At 41.2% G+C, this 26,798-nt stretch overlaps 13 non-coding genes across 13 annotated transcripts; all 13 read left to right on the top strand.

The window, feature by feature from the left end:
- The first annotated feature begins 3,320 nt into the window (after positions 1-3,320).
- Positions 3,321-3,394, top strand: TRNAN-GUU (transfer RNA asparagine (anticodon GUU)). The gene has a single exon. It is a non-coding gene; the product is annotated as a tRNA-Asn (tRNA).
- Positions 3,395-5,542: 2,148 nt separating this feature from the next.
- On the top strand, positions 5,543-5,616 carry TRNAN-GUU (transfer RNA asparagine (anticodon GUU)). The gene has a single exon. It is a non-coding gene; the product is annotated as a tRNA-Asn (tRNA).
- Positions 5,617-6,629: 1,013 nt separating this feature from the next.
- TRNAN-GUU (transfer RNA asparagine (anticodon GUU)) lies at positions 6,630-6,703 on the top strand. Its single transcript has one exon. It is a non-coding gene; the product is annotated as a tRNA-Asn (tRNA).
- A 1,994-nt stretch (positions 6,704-8,697) lies between these two features.
- Positions 8,698-8,771, top strand: TRNAN-GUU (transfer RNA asparagine (anticodon GUU)). The gene has a single exon. It is a non-coding gene; the product is annotated as a tRNA-Asn (tRNA).
- A 1,026-nt stretch (positions 8,772-9,797) lies between these two features.
- Positions 9,798-9,871, top strand: TRNAN-GUU (transfer RNA asparagine (anticodon GUU)). The gene has a single exon. It is a non-coding gene; the product is annotated as a tRNA-Asn (tRNA).
- A 2,317-nt stretch (positions 9,872-12,188) lies between these two features.
- TRNAN-GUU (transfer RNA asparagine (anticodon GUU)) lies at positions 12,189-12,262 on the top strand. The gene has a single exon. It is a non-coding gene; the product is annotated as a tRNA-Asn (tRNA).
- A 1,025-nt stretch (positions 12,263-13,287) lies between these two features.
- On the top strand, positions 13,288-13,361 carry TRNAN-GUU (transfer RNA asparagine (anticodon GUU)). Its single transcript has one exon. It is a non-coding gene; the product is annotated as a tRNA-Asn (tRNA).
- Positions 13,362-15,510: 2,149 nt separating this feature from the next.
- TRNAN-GUU (transfer RNA asparagine (anticodon GUU)) lies at positions 15,511-15,584 on the top strand. Its single transcript has one exon. It is a non-coding gene; the product is annotated as a tRNA-Asn (tRNA).
- A 1,026-nt stretch (positions 15,585-16,610) lies between these two features.
- On the top strand, positions 16,611-16,684 carry TRNAN-GUU (transfer RNA asparagine (anticodon GUU)). Its single transcript has one exon. It is a non-coding gene; the product is annotated as a tRNA-Asn (tRNA).
- Positions 16,685-18,995: 2,311 nt separating this feature from the next.
- TRNAN-GUU (transfer RNA asparagine (anticodon GUU)) lies at positions 18,996-19,069 on the top strand. The gene has a single exon. It is a non-coding gene; the product is annotated as a tRNA-Asn (tRNA).
- Positions 19,070-22,306: 3,237 nt separating this feature from the next.
- Positions 22,307-22,380, top strand: TRNAN-GUU (transfer RNA asparagine (anticodon GUU)). Its single transcript has one exon. It is a non-coding gene; the product is annotated as a tRNA-Asn (tRNA).
- Positions 22,381-23,393: 1,013 nt separating this feature from the next.
- Positions 23,394-23,467, top strand: TRNAN-GUU (transfer RNA asparagine (anticodon GUU)). Its single transcript has one exon. It is a non-coding gene; the product is annotated as a tRNA-Asn (tRNA).
- A 2,148-nt stretch (positions 23,468-25,615) lies between these two features.
- TRNAN-GUU (transfer RNA asparagine (anticodon GUU)) lies at positions 25,616-25,689 on the top strand. The gene has a single exon. It is a non-coding gene; the product is annotated as a tRNA-Asn (tRNA).
- The last annotated feature ends 1,109 nt before the right edge of the window (positions 25,690-26,798 follow it).

Below are 26,798 nucleotides of genomic sequence, written 5' to 3'. Positions count from 1 at the left end.
TATAGCTTTCCAACATTAAGCTAAGGCTAGGTTTCCACTTGGGTTTTTGTCCTGCGTTTTTTTCTTGATGAAAAACGCCAGGAAAAACGCCAAGAAAACTGCCACTGCATTTACCTGCGTTTTGGCGTTTTTTCTGGCGTTTTAGCCTTTCTGTGGAAATTGCTTTTTTTGACCTTAGGCAGTTTTTCCAGCCTTTACAAGTTAGAAGTTTCACCCAGCTAAAAGGGATTAGGATAAATGGCAAGTATCTGCCCCCTCCTGATGTCATTTACTTGGTAGACCCTTTTGTCTCTTTTCTGTGGTTTGTAAGGCATGCTTTATTCCGAATGTCTGCTCCTCTGGGAAGATTGGCCCCAAATGATGGTGCAAATTGTTTGCTGTTGCTTTTGGCACGCAGGATCCAGTTGATGCGTCGGGTATGTTTGTTTGTAATGGCATGTTTGTTCCAAATGGTGTAAAATTCAATATGAACCAGTCCAGGACTTTGTTTTGTGTGAAACTGTTTGTTTTCAGCCTATTTCTCGTAGGACACACAGATACTGGGTCCATCCTCTGCATTGTAACTGTGGAAAAAACGTCATAAAAAACGCCAAGGCAATAAACCCACATGGCTTTTTCATGGCGTTTTTTTCTCTCCCATAGACTTCTATTGGAGAAAAACGCCAAGATTTCCTTGCAAAAAACGCCAGTGTCAACATGCTGCGATTTTGAAAAACTGCCACAGAGCCCAAAAAAGCAGACAAACGCCAAAGAGGACTGAAAAAACGCCAAACAGAAAAAGGCCAAGTGGAAATGGCATTTTGCGATTTCCTATTGAAGAACAGCTAACATCTGGCTGCAGCCGTTTTTCACTAAAAAAATGCCAGGTGGCGCTATTGGCGTTTTTATGGGCGTTTTTAGCAAAAAAAAACCAAGCGGAAACCTAGCCTAAATCTTCTTATTCCACTTGTGGAAAGTTATTTTCCAGACAAAGCATGCCAATCCTTCCATGGAAAAACACAGGAAAAACTTCTTGGCATAGTGCCAATTTTGGAATGCTTAGATTATTATTATTAATTTTTTGTTTTTTAACTTAGGCCACGTCTACAATACTACATGTTGTTAATAATTCGGGCAGCCGTTACCAAAATAGTGGCTGGCAAGGGGAGAATGCCGTTTTCATACAATATCATAAATGACACAAGTTGTTAACCCTACGTACCAATTAATCTTATGCAACGCCAGTTGTGCTTAAACAGAAAAGTGACATAATGAAAAGAAAATTAGCAGAGGATGGTTTCGATCCATCGACCTCTGGGTTATGGGCCCAGCACGCTTCCGCTGCGCCACTCTGCTTTTCATATAGCTGTTTGTCCGAGGGAAGAATGCTGTTTTAATGCAATATCATCAATGACAGAAGTTATTAACCCTATGTAAAAATGACATCTAGCAGAGAATGGTTTCGATCCATCGACCTCTGGGTTATGGGCACAGCACGCTTCCGCTGCACCACTCAGCTTCCTGTACAGCTGTTTGTCCGAGGGGAGAATGCTGTTTTCATGCAATATCATCAATGACAGAAGTTATTAACCCTATGTAAAAATGACATCTAGCAGAGGATGGTTTCGATCCATCGACATCTGGGTCATGGGCCCAGCACGCTTCCGCTGCGCCACTCTGCTTTCTGTACAGCTGTTTGTCCGAGGGGAGAATGCTGTTTTCATGCAATATCATCAATGACAGAAGTTATTAACCCTATGTAAAAATGACATCTAGCAGAGGATGGTTTCGATCCATCGACCTCCGGGCCCAGCACGCTTCCGCTGCGCCACTCTGCTTTCTATACAGCTGTTTGTCTGAGGGGAGAATGCTGTTTTTATGCAATATCATCAATGACAGAAGTTATTAACCCTATGTGAAAACGACATCTAGCAGAGGATGGTTTCGATCCATCGACCTCTGGGTTATGGGCCCAGCACGCTTCCGCTGCGCCACTCTGCTTTTCGTGGTACTTTCTTCACAAATGATAAAACACATTAATTCCTGACTTTTTTTTCCCAAATCTCTTCTTCAAGATTCGTAAAGACAATTTAGGAGTACAAGTTCTCACCATCATGAAATAATGTATAAACAGTTGAGATACAACTGTCAATTCTTCTGCTATGGTCACTAAGCCCTCTGGAATGCTGAAGGTTTAAAGTCATAATCCTCACTGCTTCTCTGAAAACAGTCACAAGTGGTTGTCTCTGTGGCGCAATCGGTTAGCGCGTTCGGCTGTTAACCGAAAGGTTGGTGGTTCAAGCCCACCCAGGGGCGAGTGGGATGTTTTCCTGAAAACTTTCATTCCTGTCTTTGCAACACCAATGAGCTAGTGATTACATTGAAAGACAAAAATGCAAAATCTTTAAAGCTTTCCAACATTAAGCTAAATCTTCTTATTCCACTTGTGGAAAGTTATTTTCCAGACAAAGCATGCCAATCCTTCCATGAAAAAACACAGGAAAAAACACAGGAAAAACTTCTTGGCATAGTGCCAATTTTGGAATGCTTAGATTATTATTATTAATTTTTAGTTTTTTAACTTAGGCCACGTCTACAATATTACATGTTGTTAATAATTCGGGCAGCCGTTACCAAAATAGTGGCTGGCAAGGGGAGAATGCCGTTTTCATAAAATATCATAAATGACACAAGTTGTTAACCCTACGTGCCAAATAATCTTATGCAACGCCAGTTGTGCTTAAACAGAAAAGTGATATAATGAAAACAAAATTAGCAGAGGGTGGTTTCGATCCATCAACCTCTGGGTTATGGGCCCAGCACGCTTCCGCTGCGCCACTCTGCTTCTCGTATATCGTTTTGTCCGAGGGGAGAATGTTGTTTTAATGCAATATCATCAATGACAGCAGTTATTAACCCTATGTAAAAATGACATCTAGCAGAGGATGGTTTCGATCCATCGACCTCTGGGTTATGGGCCCAGCACGCTTCCGCTGCGCCACTCTGCTTTTCGTGGCACTTTCTTCACAAATGATAAAAACACATTAATTCCTGACTTTTTTTTCTCCAAATCTCTTCTTCAAGCTTCGAAAGTGCCAACTTTTTGCCACTTTCTTCCCAAATGATAAAAAACCATGAATATCTGACTTTTTTTTCCCAAATCTCTTCTTCAAGATTCGTAAAGACAATTTAGGAGTACAAGTTCTCACCATCATGAAATAATGTATAAACAGTTGAGATACAACTGTCAATTCTTCTGCTATGGTCACTAAGCCCTCTGGAATGCTGAAGGTTTAAAGTCATAATCCTCACTGCTTCTCTGAAAACAGTCACATGTGGTTGTCTCTGTGGCGCAATTGGTTAGCGCGTTCGGCTGTTAACCGAAAGGTTGGTGGTTCAAGCCCACCCAGGGACGAGTGGGATGTTTTCCTGAAAACTTTCGTTCCTGTCTTTGCAACACCAATGAGCTAATGATTACATTGAAAGACAGAAATGCAAAATCCTTAAAGCTTTCCAACATTAAGCTAAGGCTAGGTTTCCACTTGGGTTTTTGTCCTGCGTTTTTTTCTTGATGAAAAACGCCAGGAAAAACGCCAAGAAAACTGCCACTGCATTTACCTGCGTTTTGGCGTTTTTTCTGGCGTTTTAGCCTTTCTGTGGAAATTGCTTTTTTTGACCTTAGGCAGTTTTTCCAGCCTTTACAAGTTAGAAGTTTCACCCAGCTAAAAGGGATTAGGATAAATGGCAAGTATCTGCCCCCTCCTGATGTCATTTACTTGGTAGACCCTTTTGTCTCTTTTCTGTGGTTTGTAAGGCATGCTTTATTCCGAATGTCTGCTACTCTGGGAAGATTGGCCCCAAATGATGGTGCAAATTGTTTGCTGTTGCTTTTGGCACGCAGGATCCAGTTGATGCGTCGGGTATGTTTGTTTGTAATGGCATGTTTGTTCCAAATGGTGTAAAATTCAATATGAACCAGTCCAGGACTTTGTTTTGTGTGAAACTGTTTGTTTTCAGCCTATTTCTCGTAGGACACACAGATACTGGGTCCATCCTCTGCATTGTAACTGTGGAAAAAACGTCATAAAAAACGCCAAGGCAATAAACCCACATGGCTTTTTCATGGCGTTTTTTCTCTCCCATAGACTTCTATTGGAGAAAAACGCCAAGATTTCCTTGCAAAAAACGCCAGAGTGTCAACATGCTGCGATTTTGAAAAACTGCCACAGAGCCCAAAAAAGCAGACAAACGCCAAAGAGGACTGAAAAAACGCTAAACAGAAAAAGGCCAAGTGGAAATGGCATTTTGCGATTTCCTATTGAAGAACAGCTAACATCTGGCTGCAGCCGTTTTTCACTAAAAAAACGCCAGGTGGCGCTATTGGCGTTTTTATGGGCGTTTTTAGCAAAAAAAAACCAAGTGGAAACCTAGCCTAAATCTTCTTATTCCACTTGTGGAAAGTTATTTTCCAGACAAAGCATGCCAATCCTTCCATGGAAAAACACAGGAAAAACTTCTTGGCATAGTGCCAATTTTGGAATGCTTAGATTATTATTATTAATTTTTTGTTTTTTAACTTAGGCCACGTCTACAATACTACATGTTGTTAATAATTCGGGCAGCCGTTACCAAAATAGTGGCTGGCAAGGGGAGAATGCCGTTTTCATACAATATCATAAATGACACAAGTTGTTAACCCTACGTACCAATTAATCTTATGCAACGCCAGTTGTGCTTAAACAGAAAAGTGACATAATGAAAAGAAAATTAGCAGAGGATGGTTTCGATCCATCGACCTCTGGGTTATGGGCCCAGCACGCTTCCGCTGCGCCACTCTGCTTTTCATATAGTTGTTTGTCCGAGGGAAGAATGCTGTTTTAATGCAATATCATCAATGACAGAAGTTATTAACCCTATGTAAAAATGACATCTAGCAGAGAATGGTTTCGATCCATCGACCTCTGGGTTATGGGCACAGCACGCTTCCGCTGCACCACTCAGCTTTCTGTACAGCTTTTTGTCCGAGGGGAGAATGCTGTTTTCATGCAATATCATCAATGACAGAAGTTATTAACCCTATGTAAAAATGACATCTAGCAGAGGATGGTTTCGATCCATCGACCTCCGAGCCCAGCACGCTTCCGCTGCGCCACTCTGCTTTCTATACAGCTTTTGTCCGAGGGGAGAATGCTGTTTTTATGCAATATCATCAATGACAGAAGTTATTAACCCTATGTGAAAAACGACATCTAGCAGAGGATGGTTTCGATCCATCGACCTCTGGGTTATGGGCCCAGCACGCTTCCGCTGCGCCACTCTGCTTTTCGTGGTACTTTCTTCACAAATGATAAAACACATTAATTCCTGACTTTTTTTTCCCAAATCTCTTCTTCAAGATTCGTAAAGACAATTTAGGAGTACAAGTTCTCACCATCATGAAATAATGTATAAACAGTTGAGATACAACTGTCAATTCTTCTGCTATGGTCACTAAGCCCTCTGGAATGCTGAAGGTTTAAAGTCATAATCCTCACTGCTTCTCTGAAAACAGTCACATGTGGTTGTCTCTGTGGCGCAATCGGTTAGCGCGTTCGGCTGTTAACCGAAAGGTTGGTGGTTCAAGCCCACCCAGGGACGAGTGGGATGTTTTCCTGAAAACTTTCATTCCTGTCTTTGCAACACCAATGAGCTAGTGATTACATTGAAAGACAAAAATGCAAAATCTTTAAAGCTTTCCAACATTAAGCTAAATCTTCTTATTCCACTTGTGGAAAGTTATTTTCCAGACAAAGCATGCCAATCCTTCCATGAAAAAACACAGGAAAAACTTCTTGGCATAGTGCCAATTTTGGAATGCTTAGATTATTATTATTAATTTTTTGTTTTTTAACTTAGGCCACGTCTACAATACTACATGTTGTTAATAATTCGGGCAGCCGTTACCAAAATAGTGGCTGGCAAGGGGAGAATGCCGTTTTCATAAAATATCATAAATGACACAAGTTGTTAACCCTACGTGCCAAATAATCTTATGCAACGCCAGTTGTGCTTAAACAGAAAAGTGATATAATGAAAACAAAATTAGCAGAGGGTGGTTTCGATCCATCGACATCTGGGTTATGGGCCCAGCACGCTTCCGCTGCGCCACTCTGCTTCTCATATAGCGTTTTGTCCGAGGGGAGAATGTTGTTTTAATGCAATATCATCAATGACAGCAGTTATTAACCCTATGTAAAAATGACATCTAGCAGAGGATGGTTTCGATCCATCGACCTCTGGGTTATGGGCCCAGCACGCTTCCGCTGCGCCACTCTGCTTTTCGTGGCACTTTCTTCACAAATGATAAAAACACATTAATTCCTGACTTTTTTTTCTCCAAATCTCTTCTTCAAGCTTCGAAAGTGCCAACTTTTTGCCACTTTCTTCCCAAATGATAAAAAACCATGAATATCTGACTTTTTTTTCCCAAATCTCTTCTTCAAGATTCGTAAAGACAATTTAGGAGTACAAGTTCTCACCATCATGAAATAATGTATAAACAGTTGAGATACAACTGTCAATTCTTCTGCTATGGTCACTAAGCCCTCTGGAATGCTGAAGGTTTAAAGTCATAATCCTCACTGCTTCTCTGAAAGCAGTCACATGTGGTTGTCTCTGTGGCGCAATCGGTTAGCGCGTTCGGCTGTTAACCGAAAGGTTGGTGGTTCAAGCCCACCCAGGGACGAGTGGGATGTTTTCCTGAAAACTTTCATTCCTGTCTTTGCAACACCAATGAGCTAATGATTACATTGAAAGACAGAAATGCAAAATCCTTATAGCTTTCCAACATTAAGCTAAGGCTAGGTTTCCACTTGGGTTTTTGTCCTGCGTTTTTTTCTTGATGAAAAACGCCAGGAAAAACGCCAAGAAAACTGCCACTGCATTTACCTGCGTTTTGGCGTTTTTTTCTGGCGTTTTAGCCTTTCTGTGGAAATTGCTTTTTTTGACCTTAGGCAGTTTTTCCAGCCTTTACAAGTTAGAAGTTTCACCCAGCTAAAAGGGATTAGGATAAATGGCAAGTATCTGCCCCCTCCTGATGTCATTTACTTGGTAGACCCTTTTGTCTCTTTTCTGTGGTTTGTAAGGCATGCTTTATTCCGAATGTCTGCTCCTCTGGGAAGATTGGCCCCAAATGATGGTGCAAATTGTTTGCTGTTGCTTTTGGCACGCAGGATCCAGTTGATGCGTCGGGTATGTTTGTTTGTAATGGCATGTTTGTTCCAAATGGTGTAAAATTCAATATGAACCAGTCCAGGACTTTGTTTTGTGTGAAACTGTTTGTTTTCAGCCTATTTCTCGTAGGACACACAGATACTGGGTCCATCCTCTGCATTGTAACTGTGGAAAAAACGTCATAAAAAACGCCAAGGCAATAAACCCACATGGCTTTTTCATGGCGTTTTTTTCTCTCCCATAGACTTCTATTGGAGAAAAACGCCAAGATTTCCTTGCAAAAAACGCCAGAGTGTCAACATGCTGCGATTTTGAAAAACTGCCACAGAGCCCAAAAAAGCAGACAAACGCCAAAGAGGACTGAAAAAACGCCAAACAGAAAAAGGCCAAGTGGAAATGGCATTTTGCGATTTCCTATTGAAGAACAGCTAACATCTGGCTGCAGCCGTTTTTCACTAAAAAAATGCCAGGTGGCGCTATTGGCGTTTTTATAGGCGTTTTTAGCAAAAAAAAACCAAGTGGAAACCTAGCCTAAATCTTCTTATTCCACTTGTGGAAAGTTATTTTCCAGACAAAGCATGCCAATCCTTCCATGGAAAAACACAGGAAAAACTTCTTGGCATAGTGCCAATTTTGGAATGCTTAGATTATTATTAATAATTTTTTGTTTTTTAACTTAGGCCACGTCTACAATACTACATGTTGTTAATAATTCGGGCAGCCGTTACCAAAATAGTGGCTGGCAAGGGGAGAATGCCGTTTTCATACAATATCATAAATGACACAAGTTGTTAACCCTACGTACCAATTAATCTTATGCAACGCCAGTTGTGCTTAAACAGAAAAGTGACATAATGAAAAGAAAATTAGCAGAGGATGGTTTCGATCCATCGACCTCTGGGTTATGGGCCCAGCACGCTTCCGCTGCGCCACTCTGCTTTTCATATAGCTGTTTGTCCGAGGGAAGAATGCTGTTTTAATGCAATATCATCAATGACAGAAGTTATTAACCCTATGTAAAAATGACATCTAGCAGAGAATGGTTTCGATCCATCGACCTCTGGGTTATGAGCACAGCACGCTTCCGCTGCACCACTCAGCTTTCTGTACAGCTGTTTGTCCGAGGGGAGAATGCTGTTTTCATGCAATATCATCAATGACAGAAGTTATTAACCCTACGTAAATATGACATCTAGCAGAGGATGGTTTCGATCCATCGACCTCTGGGTTATGGGCCCAGCACGCTTCCGCTGCGCCACTCTGCTTTTCGTGGTACTTTCTTCACAAATGATAAAACACATTAATTCCTGACTTTTTTTTCCCAAATCTCTTCTTCAAGATTCGTAAAGACAATTTAGGAGTACAAGTTCTCACCATCATGAAATAATGTATAAACAGTTGAGATACAACTGTCAATTCTTCTGCTATGGTCACTAAGCCCTCTGGAATGCTGAAGGTTTAAAGTCATAATCCTCACTGCTTCTCTGAAAACAGTCACATGTGGTTGTCTCTGTGGCGCAATCGGTTAGCGCGTTCGGCTGTTAACCGAAAGGTTGGTGGTTCAAGCCCACCCAGGGACGAGTGGGATGTTTTCCTGAAAACTTTCATTCCTGTCTTTGCAACACCAATGAGCTAGTGATTACATTGAAAGACAAAAATGCAAAATCTTTAAAGCTTTCCAACATTAAGCTAAATCTTCTTATTCCACTTGTGGAAAGTTATTTTCCAGACAAAGCATGCCAATCCTTCCATGAAAAAAACACAGGAAAAAACACAGGAAAAACTTCTTGGCATAGTGCCAATTTTGGAATGCTTAGATTATTATTATTAATTTTTTGTTTTTTAACTTAGGCCACGTCTACAATACTACATGTTGTTAATAATTCGGGCAGCCGTTACCAAAATAGTGGCTGGCAAGGGGAGAATGCCGTTTTCATAAAATATCATAAATGACACAAGTTGTTAACCCTACGTGCCAAATAATCTTATGCAACGCCAGTTGTGCTTAAACAGAAAAGTGATATAATGAAAACAAAATTAGCAGAGGATGGTTTCGATCCATCGACCTCTGGGTTATGGGCCCAGCACGCTTCCGCTGCGCCACTCAGCTTCTCATATTGCGTTTTGTCCGAGGGGAGAATGTTGTTTTAATGCAATATCATCAATGACAGAAGTTATTAACCCTATGTAAAAATGACATCTAGCAGAGGATGGTTTCGATCCATCGACCTCTGGGTTATGGGCCCAGCACGCTTCCGCTGCGCCACTCTGCTTTTCGTGGCACTTTCTTCACAAATGATAAAAACACATTAATTCCTGACTTTTTTTTCTCCAAATCTCTTCTTCAAGCTTCGAAAGTGCCAACTTTTTGCCACTTTCTTCCCAAATGATAAAAAACCATGAATATCTGACTTTTTTTTCCCAAATCTCTTCTTCAAGATTCGTAAAGACAATTTAGGAGTACAAGTTCTCACCATCATGAAATAATGTATAAACAGTTGAGATACAACTGTCAATTCTTCTGCTATGGTCACTAAGCCCTCTGGAATGCTGAAGGTTTAAAGTCATAATCCTCACTGCTTCTCTGAAAACAGTCACATGTGGTTGTCTCTGTGGCGCAATCGGTTAGCGCGTTCGGCTGTTAACCGAAAGGTTGGTGGTTCAAGCCCACCCAGGGACGAGTGGGATGTTTTCCTGAAAACTTTCATTCATGTTGAAAACTTTGCAACACCAATGAGCTAATGATTACATTGAAAGACAGAAATGCAAAATCCTTAAAGCTTTCCAACATTAAGCTAAGGCTAGGTTTCCACTTGGGTTTTTGTCCTGCATTTTTTTCTTGATGAAAAACGCCAGGAAAAACGCCAAGAAAACTGCCACTGCATTTACCTGCGTTTTGGCGTTTTTTCTGGCGTTTTAGCCTTTCTGTGGAAATTGCTTTTTTTGACCTTAGGCAGTTTTTCCAGCCTTTACAAGTTAGAAGTTTCACCCAGCTAAAAGGGATTAGGATAAATGGCAAGTATCTGCCCCCTCCTGATGTCATTTACTTGGTAGACCCTTTTGTCTCTTTTCTGTGGTTTGTAAGGCATGCTTTATTCCGAATGTCTGCTCCTCTGGGAAGATTGGCCCCAAATGATGGTGCAAATTGTTTGCTGTTGCTTTTGGCACGCAGGATCCAGTTGATGCGTCGGGTATGTTTGTTTGTAATGGCATGTTTGTTCCAAATGGTGTAAAATTCAATATGAACCAGTCCAGGACTTTGTTTTGTGTGAAACTGTTTGTTTTCAGCCTATTTCTCGTAGGACACACAGATACTGGGTCCATCCTCTGCATTGTAACTGTGGAAAAAACGTCATAAAAAACGCCAAGGCAATAAACCCACATGGCTTTTTCATGGCGTTTTTTCTCTCCCATAGACTTCTATGGGAGAAAAACGCCAAGATTTCCTTGCAAAAAACGCCAGAGTGTCAACATGCTGCGATTTTGAAAAACTGCCACAGAGCCCAAAAAAGCAGACAAACGCCAAAGAGGACTGAAAAAACGCCAAACAGAAAAAGGCCAAGTGGAAATGGCATTTTGCGATTTCCTATTGAAGAACAGCTAACATCTGGCTGCAGCCGTTTTTCACTAAAAAAACGCCAGGTGGCGCTATTGGCGTTTTTATGGGCGTTTTTAGCAAAAAAAAACCAAGTGGAAACCTAGCCTAAATCTTCTTATTCCACTTGTGGAAAGTTATTTTCCAGACAAAGCATGCCAATCCTTCCATGGAAAAACACAGGAAAAACTTCTTGGCATAGTGCCAATTTTGGAATGCTTAGATTATTATTATTAATTTTTTGTTTTTTAACTTAGGCCACGTCTACAATACTACATGTTGTTAATAATTCGGGCAGCCGTTACCAAAATAGTGGCTGGCAAGGGGAGAATGCCGTTTTCATACAATATCATAAATGACACAAGTTGTTAACCCTACGTACCAATTAATCTTATGCAACGCCAGTTGTGCTTAAACAGAAAAGTGACATAATGAAAAGAAAATTAGAAGAGGATGGTTTCGATCCATCGACCTCTGGGTTATGGGCCCAGCACGCTTCCGCTGCGCCACTCTGCTTTTCATATAGCTGTTTGTCCGAGGGAAGAATGCTGTTTTAATGCAATATCATCAATGACAGAAGTTATTAACCCTATGTAAAAATGACATCTAGCAGAGAATGGTTTCGATCCATCGACCTCTGGGTTATGGGCACAGCACGCTTCCGCTGCACCACTCAGCTTCCTGTACAGCTGTTTGTCCGAGGGGAGAATGCTGTTTTCATGCAATATCATCAATGACAGAAGTTATTAACCCTATGTAAAAATGACATCTAGCAGAGGATGGTTTCGATCCATCGACATCTGGGTCATGGGCCCAGCACGCTTCCGCTGCGCCACTCTGCTTTCTGTACAGCTGTTTGTCCGAGGGGAGAATGCTGTTTTCATGCAATATCATCAATGACAGAAGTTATTAACCCTATGTAAAAATGACATCTAGCAGAGGATGGTTTCGATCCATCGACCTCCGGGCCCAGCACGCTTCCGCTGCGCCACTCTGCTTTCTATACAGCTGTTTGTCCGAGGGGAGAATGCTGTTTTTATGCAATATCATCAATGACAGAAGTTATTAACCCTATGTGAAAATGACATCTAGCAGAGGATGGTTTCGATCCATCGACCTCTGGGTTATGGGCCCAGCACGCTTCCGCTGCGCCACTCTGCTTTTCGTGGTACTTTCTTCACAAATGATAAAACACATTAATTCCTGACTTTTTTTTCCCAAATCTCTTCTTCAAGATTCGTAAAGACAATTTAGGAGTACAAGTTCTCACCATCATGAAATAATGTATAAACAGTTGAGATACAACTGTCAATTCTTCTGCTATGGTCACTAAGCCCTCTGGAATGCTGAAGGTTTAAAGTCATAATCCTCACTGCTTCTCTGAAAACAGTCACATGTGGTTGTCTCTGTGGCGCAATCGGTTAGCGCGTTCGGCTGTTAACCGAAAGGTTGGTGGTTCAAGCCCACCCAGGGACGAGTGGGATGTTTTCCTGAAAACTTTCATTCCTGTCTTTGCAACACCAATGAGCTAGTGATTACATTGAAAGACAAAAATGCAAAATCTTTAAAGCTTTCCAACATTAAGCTAAATCTTCTTATTCCACTTGTGGAAAGTTATTTTCCAGACAAAGCATGCCAATCCTTCCATGAAAAAACACAGGAAAAAACACAGGAAAAACTTCTTGGCATAGTGCCAATTTTGGAATGCTTAGATTATTATTATTAATTTTTAGTTTTTTAACTTAGGCCACGTCTACAATATTACATGTTGTTAATAATTCGGGCAGCCGTTACCAAAATAGTGGCTGGCAAGGGGAGAATGCCGTTTTCATAAAATATCATAAATGACACAAGTTGTTAACCCTACGTGCCAAATAATCTTATGCAACGCCAGTTGTGCTTAAACAGAAAAGTGATATAATGAAAACAAAATTAGCAGAGGGTGGTTTCGATCCATCGACCTCTGGGTTATGGGCCCAGCATGCTTCCGCTGCGCCACTCTGCTTCTCGTATATCGTTTTGTCCGAGGGGAGAATGTTGTTTTAATGCAATATCATCAATGACAGCAGTTATTAACCCTATGTAAAAATGACATCTAGCAGAGGATGGTTTCGATCCATCGACCTCTGGGTTATGGGCCCAGCACGCTTCCGCTGCGCCACTCTGCTTTTCGTGGCACTTTCTTCACAAATGATAAAAACACATTAATTCCTGACTTTTTTTTCTCCAAATCTCTTCTTCAAGCTTCGAAAGTGCCAACTTTTTGCCACTTTCTTCCCAAATGATAAAAAACCATGAATATCTGACTTTTTTTTCCCAAATCTCTTCTTCAAGATTCGTAAAGACAATTTAGGAGTACAAGTTCTCACCATCATGAAATAATGTATAAACAGTTGAGATACAACTGTCAATTCTTCTGCTATGGTCACTAAGCCCTCTGGAATGCTGAAGGTTTAAAGTCATAATCCTCACTGCTTCTCTGAAAGCAGTCACATGTGGTTGTCTCTGTGGCGCAATCGGTTAGCGCGTTCGGCTGTTAACCGAAAGGTTGGTGGTTCAAGCCCACCCAGGGACGAGTGGGATGTTTTCCTGAAAACTTTCATTCCTGTCTTTGCAACACCAATGAGCTAATGATTACATTGAAAGACAGAAATGCAAAATCCTTATAGCTTTCCAACATTAAGCTAAGGCTAGGTTTCCACTTGGGTTTTTGTCCTGCGTTTTTTTCTTGATGAAAAACGCCAGGAAAAACGCCAAGAAAACTGCCACTGCATTTACCTGCGTTTTGGCGTTTTTTTCTGGCGTTTTAGCCTTTCTGTGGAAATTGCTTTTTTTGACCTTAGGCAGTTTTTCCAGCCTTTACAAGTTAGAAGTTTCACCCAGCTAAAAGGGATTAGGATAAATGGCAAGTATCTGCCCCCTCCTGATGTCATTTACTTGGTAGACCCTTTTGTCTCTTTTCTGTGGTTTGTAAGGCATGCTTTATTCCGAATGTCTGCTCCTCTGGGAAGATTGGCCCCAAATGATGGTGCAAATTGTTTGCTGTTGCTTTTGGCACGCAGGATCCAGTTGATGCGTCGGGTATGTTTGTTTGTAATGGCATGTTTGTTCCAAATGGTGTAAAATTCAATATGAACCAGTCCAGGACTTTGTTTTGTGTGAAACTGTTTGTTTTCAGCCTATTTCTCGTAGGACACACAGATACTGGGTCCATCCTCTGCATTGTAACTGTGGAAAAAACGTCATAAAAAACGCCAAGGCAATAAACCCACATGGCTTTTTCATGGCGTTTTTTTCTCTCCCATAGACTTCTATTGGAGAAAAACGCCAAGATTTCCTTGCAAAAAACGCCAGAGTGTCAACATGCTGCGATTTTGAAAAACTGCCACAGAGCCCAAAAAAGCAGACAAACGCCAAAGAGGACTGAAAAAACGCCAAACAGAAAAAGGCCAAGTGGAAATGGCATTTTGCGATTTCCTATTGAAGAACAGCTAACATCTGGCTGCAGCCGTTTTTCACTAAAAAAATGCCAGGTGGCGCTATTGGCGTTTTTATGGGCGTTTTTAGCAAAAAAAAACCAAGTGGAAACCTAGCCTAAATCTTCTTATTCCACTTGTGGAAAGTTATTTTCCAGACAAAGCATGCCAATCCTTCCATGGAAAAACACAGGAAAAACTTCTTGGCATAGTGCCAATTTTGGAATGCTTAGATTATTATTATTAATTTTTTGTTTTTTAACTTAGGCCACGTCTACAATACTACATGTTGTTAATAATTCGGGCAGCCGTTACCAAAATAGTGGCTGGCAAGGGGAGAATGCCGTTTTCATACAATATCATAAATGACACAAGTTGTTAACCCTACGTACCAATTAATCTTATGCAACGCCAGTTGTGCTTAAACAGAAAAGTGACATAATGAAAAGAAAATTAGCAGAGGATGGTTTCGATCCATCGACCTCTGGGTTATGGGCCCAGCACGCTTCCGCTGCGCCACTCTGCTTTTCATACAGCTGTTTGTCCGAGGGAAGAATGCTGTTTTAATGCAATATCATCAATGACAGAAGTTATTAACCCTATGTAAAAATGACATCTAGCAGAGAATGGTTTCGATCCATCGACCTCTGGGTTATGAGCACAGCACGCTTCCGCTGCACCACTCAGCTTTCTGTACAGCTGTTTGTCCGAGGGGAGAATGCTGTTTTCATGCAATATCATCAATGACAGAAGTTATTAACCCTATGTAAATATGACATCTAGCAGAGGATGGTTTCGATCCATCGACCTCCGGGCCCAGCACGCTTCCGCTGCGCCACTCTGCTTTCTATACAGCTTTTGTCCGAGGGGAAAATGCTGTTTTTATGCAATATCATCAATGACAGAAGTTATTAACCCTATGTGAAAACGACATCTAGCAGAGGATGGTTTCGATCCATCGACCTCTGGGTTATGGGCCCAGCACGCTTCCGCTGCGCCACTCTGCTTTTCGTGGTACTTTCTTCACAAATGATAAAACACATTAATTCCTGACTTTTTTTTCCCAAATCTCTTCTTCAAGATTCGTAAAGACAATTTAGGAGTACAAGTTCTCACCATCATGAAATAATGTATAAACAGTTGAGATACAACTGTCAATTCTTCTGCTATGGTCACTAAGCCCTCTGGAATGCTGAAGGTTTAAAGTCATAATCCTCACTGCTTCTCTGAAAACAGTCACATGTGGTTGTCTCTGTGGCGCAATCGGTTAGCGCGTTCGGCTGTTAACCGAAAGGTTGGTGGTTCAAGCCCACCCAGGGACGAGTGGGATGTTTTCCTGAAAACTTTCATTCCTGTCTTTGCAACACCAATGAGCTAGTGATTACATTGAAAGACAAAAATGCAAAATCTTTAAAGCTTTCCAACATTAAGCTAAATCTTCTTATTCCACTTGTGGAAAGATATTTTCCAGACAAAGCATGCCAATCCTTCCATGAAAAAAACACAGGAAAAAACACAGGAAAAACTTCTTGGCATAGTGCCAATTTTGGAATGCTTAGATTATTATTATTAATTTTTTGTTTTTTAACTTAGGCCACGTCTACAATACTACATGTTGTTAATAATTCGGGCAGCCGTTACCAAAATAGTGGCTGGCAAGGGGAGAATGCCGTTTTCATAAAATATCATAAATGACACAAGTTGTTAACCCTACGTGCCAAATAATCTTATGCAACGCCAGTTGTGCTTAAACAGAAAAGTGATATAATGAAAACAAAATTAGCAGAGGATGGTTTCGATCCATCGACCTCTGGGTTATGGGCCCAGCACGCTTCCGCTGCGCCACTCTGCTTCTCATATAGTGTTTTGTCCGAGGGGAGAATGTTGTTTTAATGCAATATCATCAATGACAGAAGTTATTAACCCTACGTAAAAACGACATCTAGCAGAGGATGGTTTCGATCCATCGACCTCTGGGTTATGGGCCCAGCACGCTGCCGCTGCGCCACTCTGCTTTTCGTGGCACTTTCTTCACAAATGATAAAAACACATTAATTCCTGACTTTTTTTTCTCCAAATCTCTTCTTCAAGCTTCGAAAGTGCCAACTTTTTGCCACTTTCTTCCCAAATGATAAAAAACCATGAATATCTGACTTTTTTTTCCCAAATCTCTTCTTCAAGATTCGTAAAGACAATTTAGGAGTACAAGTTCTCACCATCATGAAATAATGTATAAACAGTTGAGATACAACTGTCAATTCTTCTGCTATGGTCACTAAGCCCTCTGGAATGCTGAAGGTTTAAAGTCATAATCCTCACTGCTTCTCTGAAAACAGTCACATGTGGTTGTCTCTGTGGCGCAATCGGTTAGCGCGTTCGGCTGTTAACCGAAAGGTTGGTGGTTCAAGCCCACCCAGGGACGAGTGGGATGTTTTCCTGAAAACTTTCATTCCTGTCTTTGCAACACCAATGAGCTAATGATTACATTGAAAGACAGAAATGCAAAATCCTTAAAGCTTTCCAACATTAAGCTAAGGCTAGGTTTCCACTTGGGTTTTTGTCCTGCGTTTTTTTCTTGATGAAAAACGCCAGGAAAAACGCCAAGAAAACTGCCACTGCATTTACCTGCGTTTTGGCGTTTTTTCTGGCGTTTTAGCCTTTCTGTGGAAATTGCTTTTTTTGACCTTAGGCAGTTTTTCCAGCCTTTACAAGTTAGAAGTTTCACCCAGCTAAAAGGGATTAGGATAAATGGCAAGTATCTGCCCCCTCCTGATGTCATTTACTTGGTAGACCCTTTTGTCTCTTTTCTGTGGTTTGTAAGGCATGCTTTATTCCGAATGTCTGCTCCTCTGGGAAGATTGGCCCCAAATGATGGTGCAAATTGTTTGCTGTTGCTTTTGGCACGCAGGATCCAGTTGATGCGTCGGGTATGTTTGTTTGTAATGGCATGTTTGTTCCAAATGGTGTAAAATTCAATATGAACCAGTCCAGGACTTTGTTTTGTGTGAAACTGTTTGTTTTCAGCCTATTTCTCGTAGGACACACAGATACTGGGTCCATCCTCTGCATTGTAACTGTGGAAAAAACGTCATAAAAAACGCCAAGGCAATAAACCCACATGGCTTTTTCATGGCGTTTTTTCTCTCCCATAGACTTCTATTGGAGAAAAACGCCAAGATTTCCTTGCAAAAAACGCCAGAGTGTCAACATGCTGCGATTTTGAAAAACTGCCACAGAGCCCAAAAAAGCAGACAAACGCCAAAGAGGACTGAAAAAACGCCAAACAGAAAAAGGCCAAGTGGAAATGGCATTTTGCGATTTCCTATTGAAGAACAGCTAACATCTGGCTGCAGCCGTTTTTCACTAAAAAAACGCCAGATGGCGCTATTGGCGTTTTTATGGGCGTTTTTAGCAAAAAAAAACCAAGTGGAAACCTAGCCTAAATCTTCTTATTCCACTTGTGGAAAGTTATTTTCCAGACAAAGCATGCCAATCCTTCCATGGAAAAACACAGGAAAAACTTCTTGGCATAGTGCCAATTTTGGAATGCTTAGATTATTATTATTAATTTTTTGTTTTTTAACTTAGGCCACGTCTACAATACTACATGTTGTTAATAATTCGGGCAGCCGTTACCAAAATAGTGGCTGGCAAGGGGAGAATGCCGTTTTCATACAATATCATAAATGACACAAGTTGTTAACCCTACGTACCAATTAATCTTATGCAACGCCAGTTGTGCTTAAACAGAAAAGTGACATAATGAAAAGAAAATTAGCAGAGAATGGTTTCGATCCATCGACCTCTGGGTTATGGGCCCAGCACGCTTCCGCTGCGCCACTCTGCTTTTCACATAGCTGTTTGTCCGAGGGAAGAATGCTGTTTTAATGCAATATCATCAATGACAGAAGTTATTAACCCTATGTAAAAATGACATCTAGCAGAGAATGGTTTCGATCCATCGACCTCTGGGTTATGGGCACAGCACGCTTCCGCTGCACCACTCAGCTTTCTGTACAGCTGTTTGTCCGAGGGGAGAATGCTGTTTTCATGCAATATCATCAATGACAGAAGTTATTAACCCTATGTAAAAATGACATCTAGCAGAGGATGGTTTCGATCCATCGACATCTGGGTCATGGGCCCAGCACGCTTCCGCTGCGCCACTCTGCTTTCTGTACAGCTGTTTGTCCGAGGGGAGAATGCTGTTTTCATGCAATATCATCAATGACAGAAGTTATTAACCCTATGTAAAAATGACATCTAGCAGAGGATGGTTTCGATCCATCGACCTCCGGGCCCAGCACGCTTCCGCTGCGCCACTCTGCTTTCTATACAGCTGTTTGTCCGAGGGGAGAATGCTGTTTTTATGCAATATCATCAATGACAGAAGTTATTAACCCTATGTGAAAACGACATCTAGCAGAGGATGGTTTCGATCCATCGACCTCAGGGTTATGGGCCCAGCACGCTTCCGCTGCGCCACTCTGCTTTTCGTGGTACTTTCTTCACAAATGATAAAACACATTAATTCCTGACTTTTTTTTCCCAAATCTCTTCTTCAAGATTCGTAAAGACAATTTAGGAGTACAAGTTCTCACCATCATGAAATAATGTATAAACAGTTGAGATACAACTGTCAATTCTTCTGCTATGGTCACTAAGCCCTCTGGAATGCTGAAGGTTTAAAGTCATAATCCTCACTGCTTCTCTGAAAACAGTCACATGTGGTTGTCTCTGTGGCGCAATCGGTTAGCGCGTTCGGCTGTTAACCGAAAGGTTGGTGGTTCAAGCCCACCCAGGGACGAGTGGGATGTTTTCCTGAAAACTTTCATTCCTGTCTTTGCAACACCAATGAGCTAGTGATTACATTGAAAGACAAAAATGCAAAATCTTTAAAGCTTTTCAACATTAAGCTAAATCTTCTTATTCCACTTGTGGAAAGTTATTTTCCAGACAAAGCATGCCAATCCTTCCATGAAAAAACACAGGAAAAACTTCTTGGCATAGTGCCAATTTTGGAATGCTTAGATTATTATTATTAATTTTTTGTTTTTTAACTTAGGCCACGTCTACAATACTACATGTTGTTAATAATTCGGGCAGCCGTTACCAAAATAGTGGCTGGCAAGGGGAGAATGCCGTTTTCATAAAATATCATAAATTACACAAGTTGTTAACCCTACGTGCCAAATAATCTTATGCAACGCCAGTTGTGCTTAAACAGAAAAGTGATATAATGAAAACAAAATTAGCAGAGGGTGGTTTCGATCCATCGACCTCTGGGTTATGGGCCCAGCACGCTTCCGCTGCGCCACTCTGCTTCTCATATAGTGTTTTGTCCGAGGGGAGAATGTTGTTTTAATGCAATATCATCAATGACAGCAGTTATTAACCCTATGTAAAAATGACATCTAGCAGAGGATGGTTTCGATCCATCGACCTCTGGGTTATGGGCCCAGCACGCTTCCGCTGCGCCACTCTGCTTTTCGTGGCACTTTCTTCACAAATGATAAAAACACATTAATTCCTGACTTTTTTTTCTCCAAATCTCTTCTTCAAGCTTCGAAAGTGCCAACTTTTTGCCACTTTCTTCCCAAATGATAAAAAACCATGAATATCTGACTTTTTTTTCCCAAATCTCTTCTTCAAGATTCGTAAAGACAATTTAGGAGTACAAGTTCTCACCATCATGAAATAATGTATAAACAGTTGAGATACAACTGTCAATTCTTCTGCTATGGTCACTAAGCCCTCTGGAATGCTGAAGGTTTAAAGTCATAATCCTCACTGCTTCTCTGAAAGCAGTCACATGTGGTTGTCTCTGAGGCGCAATCGGTTAGTGCGTTCGGCTGTTAACCGAAAGGTTGGTGGTTCAAGCCCACCCAGGGACGAGTGGGATGTTTTCCTGAAAACTTTCATTCCTGTCTTTGCAACACCAATGAGCTAATGATTACATTGAAAGACAGAAATGCAAAATCCTTAAAGCTTTCCAACATTAAGCTAAGGCTAGGTTTCCACTTGGGTTTTTGTCCTGCGTTTTTTTCTTGATGAAAAACGCCAGGAAAAACGCCAAGAAAACTGCCACTGCATTTACCTGCGTTTTGGCGTTTTTTCTGGCGTTTTAGCCTTTCTGTGGAAATTGCTTTTTTTGACCTTAGGCAGTTTTTCCAGCCTTTACAAGTTAGAAGTTTCACCCAGCTAAAAGGGATTAGGATAAATGGCAAGTATCTGCCCCCTCCTGATGTCATTTACTTGGTAGACCCTTTTGTCTCTTTTCTGTGGTTTGTAAGGCATGCTTTATTCCGAATGTCTGCTCCTCTGGGAAGATTGGCCCCAAATGATGGTGCAAATTGTTTGCTGTTGCTTTTGGCACGCAGGATCCAGTTGATGCGTCGGGTATGTTTGTTTGTAATGGCATGTTTGTTCCAAATGGTGTAAAATTCAATATGAACCAGTCCAGGACTTTGTTTTGTGTGAAACTGTTTGTTTTCAGCCTATTTCTCGTAGGACACACAGATACTGGGTCCATCCTCTGCATTGTAACTGTGGAAAAAACGTCATAAAAAACGCCAAGGCAATAAACCCACATGACTTTTTCATGGCGTTTTTTTCTCTCCCATAGACTTCTATTGGAGAAAAACGCCAAGATTTCCTTGCAAAAAACGCCAGAGTGTCAACATGCTGCGATTTTGAAAAACTGCCACAGAGCCCAAAAAAGCAGACAAACGCCAAAGAGGACTGAAAAAACGCCAAACAGAAAAAGGCCAAGTGGAAATGGCATTTTGCGATTTCCTATTGAAGAACAGCTAACATCTGGCTGCAGCCGTTTTTCACTAAAAAAAACGCCAGGTGGCGCTATTGGCGTTTTTATGGGCGTTTTTAGCAAAAAAAAAAACAAGTGGAAACCTAGCCTAAATCTTCTTATTCCACTTGTGGAAAGTTATTTTCCAGACAAAGCATGCCAATCCTTCCATGGAAAAACACAGGAAAAACTTCTTGGCATAGTGCCAATTTTGGAATGCTTAGATTATTATTATTAATTTTTTGTTTTTTAACTTAGGCCACGTCTACAATACTACATGTTGTTAATAATTCGGGCAGCCGTTACCAAAATAGTGGCTGGCAAGGGGAGAATGCCGTTTTCATACAATATCATAAATGACACAAGTTGTTAACCCTACGTACCAATTAATCTTATGCAACGCCAGTTGTGCTTAAACAGAAAAGTGACATAATGAAAAGAAAATTAGCAGAGGATGGTTTCGATCCATCGACCTCTGGGTTATGGGCCCAGCACGCTTCCGCTGCGCCACTCTGCTTTTCATATAGCTGTTTGTCCGAGGGAAGAATGCTGTTTTAATGCAATATCATCAATGACAGAAGTTATTAACCCTATGTAAAAATGACACCTAGCAGAGAATGGTTTCGATCCATCGACCTCTGGGTTATGAGCACAGCACGCTTCCGCTGCACCACTCAGCTTTCTGTACAGCTGTTTGTCCGAGGGGATAATGCTGTTTTCATGCAATATCATCAATGACAGAAGTTATTAACCCTATGTAAATATGACATCTAGCAGAGGATGGTTTCGATCCATCAACCTCCGGGCCCAGCACGCTTCCGCTGCGCCACTCTGCTTTCTATACAGCTTTTGTCCGAGGGGAGAATGCTGTTTTTATGCAATATCATCAATGACAGAAGTTATTAACCCTATGTGAAAACGACATCTAGCAGTGGATGGTTTCGATCCATCGACCTCTGGGTTATGGGCCCAGCACGCTTCCGCTGCGCCACTCTGCTTTTCGTGGTACTTTCTTCACAAATGATAAAACACATTAATTCCTGACTTTTTTTTCCCAAATCTCTTCTTCAAGATTCGTAAAGACAATTTAGGAGTACAAGTTCTCACCATCATGAAATAATGTATAAACAGTTGAGATACAACTGTCAATTCTTCTGCTATGGTCACTAAGCCCTCTGGAATGCTGAAGGTTTAAAGTCATAATCCTCACTGCTTCTCTGAAAACAGTCACATGTGGTTGTCTCTGTGGCGCAATCGGTTAGCGCGTTCGGCTGTTAACCGAAAGGTTGGTGGTTCAAGCCCACCCAGGGACGAGTGGGATGTTTTCCTGAAAACTTTCATTCCTGTCTTTGCAACACCAATGAGCTAGTGATTACATTGAAAGACAAAAATGCAAAATCTTTAAAGCTTTCCAACATTAAGCTAAATCTTCTTATTCCACTTGTGGAAAGTTATTTTCCAGACAAAGCATGCCAATCCTTCCATGAAAAAACACAGGAAAAACTTCTTGGCATAGTGCCAATTTTGGAATGCTTAGATTATTATTATTAATTTTTTGTTTTTTAACTTAGGCCACGTCTACAATACTACATGTTGTTAATAATTCGGGCAGCCGTTACCAAAATAGTGGCTGGCAAGGGGAGAATGCCGTTTTCATAAAATATCATAAATGACACAAGTTGTTAACCCTACGTGCCAAATAATCTTATGCAACGCCAGTTGTGCTTAAACAGAAAAGTGATATAATGAAAACAAAATTAGCAGAGGATGGTTTCGATCCATCGACCTCTGGGTTATGGGCCCAGCACGCTTCCGCTGCGCCACTCTGCTTCTCATATAGCGTTTTGTCCGAGGGGAGAATGTTGTTTTAATGCAATATCATCAATGACAGAAGTTATTAACCCTATGTAAAAATGACATCTAGCAGAGGATGGTTTCGATCCATCGACCTCTGGGTTATGGGCCCAGCACGCTTCCGCTGCGCCACTCTGCTTTTCGTGGCACTTTCTTCACAAATGATAAAAACACATTAATTCCTGACTTTTTTTTCTCCAAATCTCTTCTTCAAGCTTCGAAAGTGCCAACTTTTTGCCACTTTCTTCCCAAATGATAAAAAACCATGAATATCTGACTTTTTTTTCCCAAATCTCTTCTTCAAGATTCGTAAAGACAATTTAGGAGTACAAGTTCTCACCATCATGAAATAATGTATAAACAGTTGAGATACAACTGTCAATTCTTCTGCTATGGTCACTAAGCCCTCTGGAATGCTGAAGGTTTAAAGTCATAATCCTCACTGCTTCTCTGAAAACAGTCACATGTGGTTGTCTCTGTGGCGCAATCGGTTAGCGCGTTCGGCTGTTAACCGAAAGGTTGGTGGTTCAAGCCCACCCAGGGACGAGTGGGATGTTTTCCTGAAAACTTTCATTCCTGTCTTTGCAACACCAATGAGCTAATGATTACATTGAAAGACAGAAATGCAAAATCCTTAAAGCTTTCCAACATTAAGCTAAGGCTAGGTTTCCACTTGGGTTTTTGTCCTGCATTTTTTTCTTGATGAAAAACGCCAGGAAAAACGCCAAGAAAACTGCCACTGCATTTACCTGCGTTTTGGCGTTTTTTCTGGCGTTTTAGCCTTTCTGTGGAAATTGCTTTTTTTGACCTTAGGCAGTTTTTCCAGCCTTTACAAGTTAGAAGTTTCACCCAGCTAAAAGGGATTAGGATAAATGGCAAGTATCTGTCCCCTCCTGATGTCATTTACTTGGTAGACCCTTTTGTCTCTTTTCTGTGGTTTGTAAGGCATGCTTTATTCCGAATGTCTGCTCCTCTGGGAAGATTGGCCCCAAATGATGGTGCAAATTGTTTGCTGTTGCTTTTGGCACGCAGGATCCAGTTGATGCGTCGGGTATGTTTGTTTGTAATGGCATGTTTGTTCCAAATGGTGTAAAATTCAATATGAACCAGTCCAGGACTTTGTTTTGTGTGAAACTGTTTGTTTTCAGCCTATTTCTCGTAGGACACACAGATACTGGGTCCATCCTCTGCATTGTAACTGTGGAAAAAACGTCATAAAAAACGCCAAGGCAATAAACCCACATGGCTTTTTCATGGCGTTTTTTCTCTCCCATAGACTTCTATTGGAGAAAAACGCCAAGATTTCCTTGCAAAAAACGCCAGAGTGTCAACATGCTGCGATTTTGAAAAACTGCCACAGAGCCCAAAAAAGCAGACAAACGCCAAAGAGGACTGAAAAAACGCCAAACAGAAAAAGGCCAAGTGGAAATGGCATTTTGCGATTTCCTATTGAAGAACAGCTAACATCTGGCTGCAGCCGTTTTTCACTAAAAAAACGCCAGGTGGCGCTATTGGCGTTTTTATGGGCGTTTTTAGCAAAAAAAAACCAAGTGGAAACCTAGCCTAAATCTTCTTATTCCACTTGTGGAAAGTTATTTTCCAGACAAAGCATGCCAATCCTTCCATGGAAAAACACAGGAAAAACTTCTTGGCATAGTGCCAATTTTGGAATGCTTAGATTATTATTATTAATTTTTTGTTTTTTAACTTAGGCCACGTCTACAATACTACATGTTGTTAATAATTCGGGCAGCCGTTACCAAAATAGTGGCTGGCAAGGGGAGAATGCCGTTTTCATACAATATCATAAATGACACAAGTTGTTAACCCTACGTACCAATTAATCTTATGCAACGCCAGTTGTGCTTAAACAGAAAAGTGACATAATGAAAAGAAAATTAGCAGAGGATGGTTTCGATCCATCGACCTCTGGGTTATGGGCCCAGCATGCTTCCGCTGCGCCACTCTGCTTTTCATATAGCTGTTTGTCCGAGGGAAGAATGCTGTTTTAATGCAATATCATCAATGACAGAAGTTATTAACCCTATGTAAAAATGACATCTAGCAGAGAATGGTTTCGATCCATCGACCTCTGGGTTATGGGCACAGCACGCTTCCGCTGCACCACTCAGCTTTCTGTACAGCTGTTTGTCCGAGGGGAGAATGCTGTTTTCATGCAATATCATCAATGACAGAAGTTATTAACCCTATGTAAAAATGACATCTAGCAGAGGATGGTTTCGATCCATCGACCTCCGGGCAAAGCACGCTTCCGCTGCGCCACTCTGCTTTCTATACAGCTTTTGTCCGAGGGGAGAATGCTGTTTTTATGCAATATCATCAATGACAGAAGTTATTAACCCTATGTGAAAAATGACATCTAGCAGAGGATGGTTTCGATCCATCGACCTCTGGGTTATGGGCCCAGCACGCTTCCGCTGCGCCACTCTGCTTTTCGTGGTACTTTCTTCACAAATGATAAAACACATTAATTCCTGACTTTTTTTTCCCAAATCTCTTCTTCAAGATTCGTAAAGACAATTTAGGAGTACAAGTTCTCACCATCATGAAATAATGTATAAACAGTTGAGATACAACTGTCAATTCTTCTGCTATGGTCACTAAGCCCTCTGGAATGCTGAAGGTTTAAAGTCATAATCCTCACTGCTTCTCTGAAAACAGTCACATGTGGTTGTCTCTGTGGCGCAATCGGTTAGCGCGTTCGGCTGTTAACCGAAAGGTTGGTGGTTCGAGCCCACCCAGGGACGAGTGGGATGTTTTCCTGAAAACTTTCATTCCTGTCTTTGCAACACCAATGAGCTAGTGATTACATTGAAAGACAAAAATGCAAAATCTTTAAAGCTTTCCAACATTAAGCTAAATCTTCTTATTCCACTTGTGGAAAGTTATTTTCCAGACAAAGCATGCCAATCCTTCCATGAAAAAACACAGGAAAAACTTCTTGGCATAGTGCCAATTTTGGAATGCTTAGATTATTATTATTAATTTTTTGTTTTTTAACTTAGGCCACGTCTACAATACTACATGTTGTTAATAATTCGGGCAGCCGTTACCAAAATAGTGGCTGGCAAGGGGAGAATGCCGTTTTCATAAAATATCATAAATGACACAAGTTGTTAACCCTACGTGCCAAATAATCTTATGCAACGCCAGTTGTGCTTAAACAGAAAAGTGATATAATGAAAACAAAATTAGCAGAGGGTGGTTTCGATCCATCGACCTCTGGGTTATGGGCCCAGCACGCTTCCGCTGCGCCACTCTGCTTCCCGTATAGCGTTTTGTCCGAGGGGAGAATGTTGTTTTAATGCAATATCATCAATGACAGAAGTTATTAACCCTATGTAAAAATGACATCTAGCAGAGGATGGTTTCGATCCATCGACCTCTGGGTTATGGGCCCAGCACGCTTCCGCTGCGCCACTCTGCTTTTCGTGGCACTTTCTTCACAAATGATAAAAACACATTAATTCCTGACTTTTTTTTCTCCAAATCTCTTCTTCAAGCTTCGAAAGTGCCAACTTTTTGCCACTTTCTTCCCAAATGATAAAAAACCATGAATATCTGACTTTTTTTCCCAAATCTCTTCTTCAAGATTCGTAAAGACAATTTAGGAGTACAAGTTCTCACCATCATGAAATAATGTATAAACAGTTGAGATACAACTGTCAATTCTTCTGCTATGGTCACTAAGCCCTCTGGAATGCTGAAGGTTTAAAGTCATAATCCTCACTGCTTCTCTGAAAACAGTCACATGTGGTTGTCTCTGTGGCGCAATCGGTTAGCGCGTTCGGCTGTTAACCGAAAGGTTGGTGGTTCAAGCCCACACAGGGACGAGTGGGATGTTTTCCTGAAAACT

Source organism: Spea bombifrons, chromosome 3, assembly GCF_027358695.1.
Source record: "Spea bombifrons isolate aSpeBom1 chromosome 3, aSpeBom1.2.pri, whole genome shotgun sequence".
NCBI classification, from domain to species: Eukaryota; Metazoa; Chordata; class Amphibia; order Anura; family Pelobatidae; genus Spea; species Spea bombifrons.
The sequence above is the reverse complement of the archived record's forward strand: the minus strand, read 5'-3'. Positions and strand labels throughout refer to the sequence as shown.